Source organism: Plecotus auritus, assembly GCF_963455305.1.
Source record: "Plecotus auritus genome assembly, chromosome: 7".
NCBI lineage: Eukaryota > Metazoa > Chordata > Mammalia > Chiroptera > Vespertilionidae > Plecotus > Plecotus auritus.
In genome coordinates this window covers 143014221-143021695 of record NC_137774.1, presented here as the reverse complement: position 1 = coordinate 143021695, position 7475 = coordinate 143014221, and positions in this window count along the sequence as shown.

The window sequence follows — 7475 nt, the reverse complement described above, 5'->3', positions numbered from 1 at the left end:
TTCCTCTTCTCCAATTATCTTTATTCCTTTGGTAAGCTCATCCTTTTCCATGGGTTTGAGTATCATCCATTTATACCCTAAATATACCAAAATTTATATTTTTATTCCAGATCTCTCCTTTGAATTTTAAACCATATGTCCAATAGTCTACTCAGTCTTTCCACTTGGATATATAATAAGGATTTCAAGCCTAATATTCAGAACCAAACTGCTGAATTTCTAGCAGTTTTCTACATGTTAGTGAATAGCAACCCATCTTTCCAATAGGTCAAGCCAAAAGTCATACTTTACTTGGTGTCATCCTTTACTCCTCTCTCTCTTTCTCACTATGCCCAATCCATCTGAAAATGTTGCTGCTTCTATATTCAAAATCTATCCAGGACCTAACCACTTCTTATCACCTTCTCATCAACCACACTGATCTAAACCACCACCACCATCTTCCACTTGGATTATTGTAATTGTCACCCACTGATGTCCTTGATGTTGGCCTTGTCCCCCTAGTGTCTTTTCTCATTACAGCCACAGTAATCTTTCAAAAATGTAAATCAGATTATGTAATTCACCTGCTCAAAACCCTTCAATAGCTTCCCAGTCCACCTCGTTAAGAGATAAAACCTTTTTGCAGTGGCCCACCAGGCCCTACATGATCCAATTTGCCACCTTCCCCAATCACAGCTCTGTCATTTCATCTCCTACTGCTCTCGCCCTTGCTGTCCCTTGAAAATCATCAAATGTGCTCCTACTTCATGTTTTCAGTCCTCTCTTTCAGTAATCCCCCACTTAGTAAATGGTAGCTCAGAAAATCCAGTTGTACAAATGGGAGCCCCATAATAATCCTTGACAATTTCCTCTCCTTCATGTCCGATTCATCATCAAATTCTGTGCTTTTTCCCTCACATAAACCATGCTCAAAATTTTCAACTTCTCATCTCCTCTGCTAAAACCCAGGTTCACATTATCTCTCCTCTCTGATCTTTTTGACCACTGCCAATCGCTTCTTCTACTGCAGCCCAAGAAGACATTTTGAACTGCAAATATAATCAAATTGCAACCTACCTACATCCTCCTTAATGGCTTCCCTCTGCTGGTAAATCCAAACAACAATCCTCAACATGGCCTACACAGCCCTCCTGGTGTGGTCTGACCTTTCCATACCCCACCCATGCTGGCCTTCTCTCTATTCCTCACAAGGCACCATGCCTCCCTTGCTATGGCCTGCTCCTCTATTTGGAAAAACACTTCACCCAACCCATCATGGCCCACTCCCAGCTCTAGTTGAGACCAATACACACTCACACTGTAAATAAATTATCATTTTCCCAGAGGAGTCTCCCCAAGTCCTCAGTCCAGAGGAGGTTCCTTTGTTTTATATTATCAAAAACCTTCCTTCTTTCCTATGGAATGCTTAGATAGCTTATAATTGCATGTACACAGTATTGGGATTACCTATTAGACTGTGAATCTTATTATAGCAAGAAGCAAAGTGCTTGACACACAGTTGGCATTCAATAAATATTTATTGAATGAATGGACAAATCAATGGATTAATGAAAATAAAATCATGCTTTTAAAAGATAGGTCTGGCAAAACAATTAATAGAAGGAAGAGACAATGAAGGGAAGTTCATTCTGTATAATTAGGAGGCCCTCAGAGTTACACAGGCCAAGAAAGAGGAAATGAAGTTCTAAACTAGAGTGTTGAGAGGGGACTGTCTCTGGGGGACTGTGTTGTGCTACTGATATACCAGGTCACCACAAACAGCTCAGCAATGCTGTGCTCAGTGCTGGCTGCTTAGTCCAAATGTGGTGGATGGTTACCACGTGCCTGGCATGTCAGCAGTCTCAACACTGAGGGGAGTTCTGTGGCGAGGACAAAAGGCACTTTCTAGGACCTCTTGTCTGTTAAAAAGAAAAAGCCATTTGAGTGACAAATTCTAGCACCATTTTGCCATCCTCTGGACACGGAGGTTTCATAAATAAATGGTTTCCTGTGTGTGTGTGTGTGTGTGTGTGTGTGTGTGTGTGTGTGTGTGTTCTGAACAGCCTCTGATGTAGTTGATTATATTTTTGATTCAAATGATTCCATTACTACAAGAAGCAACTTCATTACCAGGAGGGCCCAGAGCCCAGACTATACTAGCTCCCTGTCATATAATTTAGCCTCAGTCATACCTCAGACAGTGTTTATACAAGGTCACTTCTTCAAACCATGTCTAGCCTTCCCAAATGACAATATTATTTATGCCAAATGCTTCTCCTAGGGGATGGAAAACTGCCAGCTCTGGTTTAATAGGCTATACGGACAGGCTAGAAAAACATCATTTGTAGCACACACAGTTTATGCATTTAGTGTATAACTAGGAGCACAGACTGATCATTGGAAACATGGCCGAAAGCTGGCCTCAGGAAAAAAAGCCACAAAAGCACTAAGGTTTGGATCTTTCCTCTCTGATATTAGTTTTGGAAGCCCTAGGTTCAGCCAGAATTATGAATGCACAAGAGAGAGCTGCCTCAGACTTCAGTGGCTACCTGAATATCCAAAATAGGGGGGAAACCTGCAAAAGGAAATTTAACTTGGGCGTCTGTGCCCAGCAGCCATCCTCATGTGGTTGCAAATTAATGTGACCATCCAGTGGAACAGGCAGCCCAGGGGCCCTTCGTAACAGAGAACAGTCTAACCCATTGATGTTAATTTACCAAATTATTCACATCCCACAATCTGGAATAGAAATCAGCAGCCAAAAAAATGCCTCCTCTACACCTTAGTCAAAACACCTATAAAAATCTAGATACCAGGAGGCAAAGTCTGGAACATAAACTACTCCATCCTGTTGCCAATGAGTTATTAAAATACAGAATGATGGAGCTGCCAGGGGTGTCTGGGCTAGGAACAAGCGCCATTCTTGGTGGTGTCTTTAATAAGACATTTGGTCAAAATATGTTGGTGACAACTCCTTTCTCTTAAAATCTAGTTAACGATGCTAGTCATACATTCCGCTTATTTCCTTGTGGACCACTGGGACTTGAAAATCTCTCTGGTAGAGAATTAACAAACTTCAGGATACTGAGCTTTCAAATAGTGTAACCTATCTGTCCAGACTCACATGACTTGTTGATGATATATATCACTAATAAACAATCTATTCACTGTTGTCCTCTACATAGATGCTTGTTACTCCTACATAAAACTGCTGCATCTAAGCCCTGACCATTGTGCTTCAGTGTTTAGAGTGTTGGCCCACACACTGAAGGGTCACAGGTTTGATTTCTGGTCAAGGGCACATACCTGGGTTGCAGGTTCAATCCCTGTCCACAGTCAGGGTGAGTGGGGGAGGCAACCAATTAATATGTCTCTCTTGAATTGATGTTTCTCTCTCTTTCTCTCTCTCTCTCTCTTTCTCTCTCTCTCTCTCTCTCGCCCCCTCTCCCTCTCTCTCTGTCACTTTCTCTAAAAATAAATGGGAAAAAATTATTCTCAGATGAGGATTGACAAAACAACAACAATAAAAACTGCATCTAATTTAAGTTTTAGAAAACAAAAATGTCAGATTATGAAGAGGTTTCAAAAGGACAAAATTGTTCCTTTGTATTAATAAACTTGGAGTGGTCTTATTCTGTAAAATGCATTTTAAAGGCTGTTGTATTTTTGTTTTCAAGAGCTATCACCAAAGGAATTGTTTCCCATCAGCCCAATATTCATTAGTACTTAATATCATTATCTATTAATAATAATAACATTAACACTTTATGATGAACACACCCTTAGCCAACAATTTCATGCCCAAGAATTACTTCAGAACAATAATTAAAGAGATATCCAAAGGTGTGTGTGCAAAGACATTCACCACAGAATTATTTATTATTAGTATTAAATGTACAATAGAGAACTGGTTAAACAAATTAAGCCATGTGATGAAATACCATACAACCATAAAAAAATCATATTACAAAAGTTCACCATATAATAAGTAAAAAAAGGAGACGACAAAATAATATATACCAAATATATGTCCAGTCAAAATGGTATCAAAGTGTTTACCCACGCCCGAGCATCCCGGGTTCCCCCACACACCCCACACCCCAGTGATGTGGGTGGTCTCTGAGAAGGAAGCTGAGGAGGTGACACTGATGTGACTTCATTTGTGTCTGCAGGCAGGTGAGACTTAGGGACATTTGGACAACAAGAACTTTTACTTACACTTTTATTGTTGAAGTAATTTGCTTCCTACCTGACAGCATCCAGGCAAGGAAGGGATGGCACGAACATTTTTGCAGTTCCTCTCCCAGTGGTGGTTTGCACAGGGCCTGTGTGAAACTTTGCCTGTTCCTCCCTCGGAGTTGCTTTCCCTAAGTCAAGAGCGAGGAGCCGAGTTCAGTCACATAGGAGATCCCCGTGTCCGCAACAGGAAAGCACTGCCATATGGTTTCGAACATTACAGCACTCATGGGTAACCCCTGAAACCATCTTCATGCCCATAGGCTCCTACAGCATTGAGATTTATTAGAATATTGTAAATAAAACTTAGATAAACAGAAGCATGAAGCGGGAGACCCCACAGACTAAAAAAAAAAGAAGTTGGAAAAATAGACCTGTTTCATCAGCCTCTCTGGCAAGTAGATGTGGCCGATGATTTATTAAAACAGAAGCTTTTTCAAGGCATGATTATAGGGAAGAGAACATTGAATAAAGCTTTTGCTTAAGAGCATCTCTGTATGCAGCCGCACAACTTTTTTTATATACATATTTTTAAATAAATCTTTATTGTTCAGATTATTACATATGCTCCTCTTTTTTTTCCCATAGCTCCCCTCCACCTGATTCCCCACCCCACCCCATGCCCTTACCCCCCGCCACTGTCTTCATCCATAGGTGTAAGATTTTTGTCCAATCTCTTCCCGCACCCCTCACACCCCCGAGAATTGTCAGTCCACTCCCTTTCTATGCCCCTGATTCTATTTATTCACCAGTTTATTCTGTTCATCAGATTTTTTATTCACTTGATTTTTAGATTCACTTGTTGATAGGTATGTATTTGTTGTCATTTTGTTGTTCATAATTTTTATTTTTACCTTTTTCTTCTTCTTCCTATTCTTAAAGAATACCCTTCAGCATTTCATATAATCCTGGTTTGATGGTGATGAACTCCTTTAGCTTTTTCTTGTCTGTGAAGCTCTTTATCTGACCTTCAATTCTAAATGATAGCTTTGCTGGGTAGAGTAATCTTGGTGGTAGGTTTTTGCTGTTCATCACTTTGAATATTTCTTGCCACTCCCTTCTGCCCTGCATAGTTTCTGTTGAGAAATCAGCTAACAGTCGTATGGGTACTCCCTTGTAGGTAACTAACTGTTTTTCTCTTGCTGCCTTCAAGATTCTCTCTTTGTTTTTTTGCCCTTGGCATTTTAATTATGATGTGTCTTGGTGTGGTCCTCTTTGGATTCCTCTTGTTTGGGGTTCTCTGCGCTTCCTAGACTTGTAAGTCTATTTCTTTCACCAGGTAGGGAAAGTTTTCTGTAATTATTTCTTCTAATAGGTTTTCAATATTTTGCTCTCTCTCTTCTTCTGGCACCCCCATAATTCAGATGTTGGTATGCTTAAAGTTGTCCCAGAGGATCTTTACACTATCTCCATATTTTTGGATTCTTTTTTCTTTTTGTTTCTCTGGTTGGGTGTTTTTTGTTTCCTCATGTTTCAAATCTTTGGTTTGATTCTTGGGGTCCTTTGATCTACTGTTGAATTTCTGTATATTCTTTATTTCAGACAGTGTATGCTTAATTTCTGACTGGTCCTTTGTCATTTTTTTTTTTTTGGCATTCTCATTAAGATCTTTAAAGGTCTCACTAAGTTCCTCAGAGGTTTTTAGCAGATTCTTGAGTAACCTTATAAATGTGATTTTAAACTCTATGTCCAGTAGTTTGCTTTCCTCCATTTCTTTCATTCGTGATATGTGTCTTTGTCTCCACATTCTGGTTGCTTCCTTGTGTTGATGGAGTCGTTTTCTGTGGTAGGAGACCTATAGGGCTCAGTGGTTGGCCTCCCCAATCACCTGAGGTGGATACTCTTGGTGCACCCCTTTGTAGGCTGAGTGCACAATCTTGTTGTAGTTAAGCCTTGATTGCTGTTGGTACACTGGGAGGAATTTACCTCCAGGCCAATTGGCTGTGAGGATCCACTGTGTCTATAATGGAAGAACTGCTGTGCTAGAGACACCCTTATGGGGCAGGACTTGTTTCAGTGGGGCTTTGGTGCTCACTGAGTCTGCCTCCTGAATGTGTCACTTATGGATGTGAGAAGTTGAAATCTGGTGTCGTCTCACACTGACCACTAGGTACACTGGCTTCTGGATCTCCAATGGGGTGTAGGTCAGCTACTGTCTGAGGCCACCCAGTAGGAGCTACAGCGAGGTCTGCAGATTTCTCCTGGTCTGACCAGAGCTGCAGTTTGTTAGGTTAAGCTGAGATAGGGCAGGCCATTTATATGCAAAAGCCGCTGCGCATAGTTTGGGTGGGTTTGTAAATTGTGCGGGGTGGGGTCTCAGGGAGTTACTAGGGCATGGCAAAGAGCGATGGCTGCCAGTCAGCCGTCTCTGCGTCTCCGTGTTTCTAAGTTCCCGCGTCCCACGCCCCAGCGCAGTAAACAATGATTCCTGCGTGCAGCTCTGCAAGAAAGCCACCCTCACTTTCCGACCCGATGGCAGACAGTCCAGCTTCTCCCCATAGGGGTCTGGGTCCCCAGAGTCTCGCCGGAAACTGGAGTTCAGAGTAATGGGGAGCTGTGTCTCCCTTCGGGTTGAAAGAAACAGCGTGCCCAGTCTCCAACCACCAACCCGATTCGCGCGCCTGCGTACCTCAGCTTTTCCATGCTTGTACACGTCTCAATGCTCTTTTCTCTTTCCTTCTAGTTGTAGAACTTCTACTCAGCCAGATTTCCCGTGGTTCTGGGTGATAGACGTTTAGTCTTTTAGTTGTAGTTTTGGTGTGGTTGTGAGAGGCAGCACGTACAGGTGTATACCTTATGCCGCCATCTTGGTTTCTCCTCTGCAGCCACTCAACTTTGCTATTTCAATGTCCTGTGGGCTCCTCGAGCTCAGTACATTTGAAGCAGAATTGTTCTCCTCTCCTTGCCTTAGCATCACTGTTTGGATGGCACCTGAACCAAAAAGACAGGTAGAGCAATAGAGGCAGCTAAGATCTCTGCAGGCAGGAGCATTGGTCAGGAGCATGGTAAGATTGGGGAAGAGTTCCAAGGACAGACCCTTGGGGACAGGCCCCCGTTTGAGGAAGAGGGAGAAAAGGTCAACTCAAAGGGATCATCTAAGAAGTCAGAGTATGAATGAGTGTCCTCTGTACTAAACCATATAAGCATCACTTGCTTTAAGATGGAGAGTTTAGGCAAAAATACAGTTTGAAGACAACATAGTTTTGTTTTGTTGGATGCTAATGCGTCTTTACTTGGGGGTAAAATAATCAGATGTA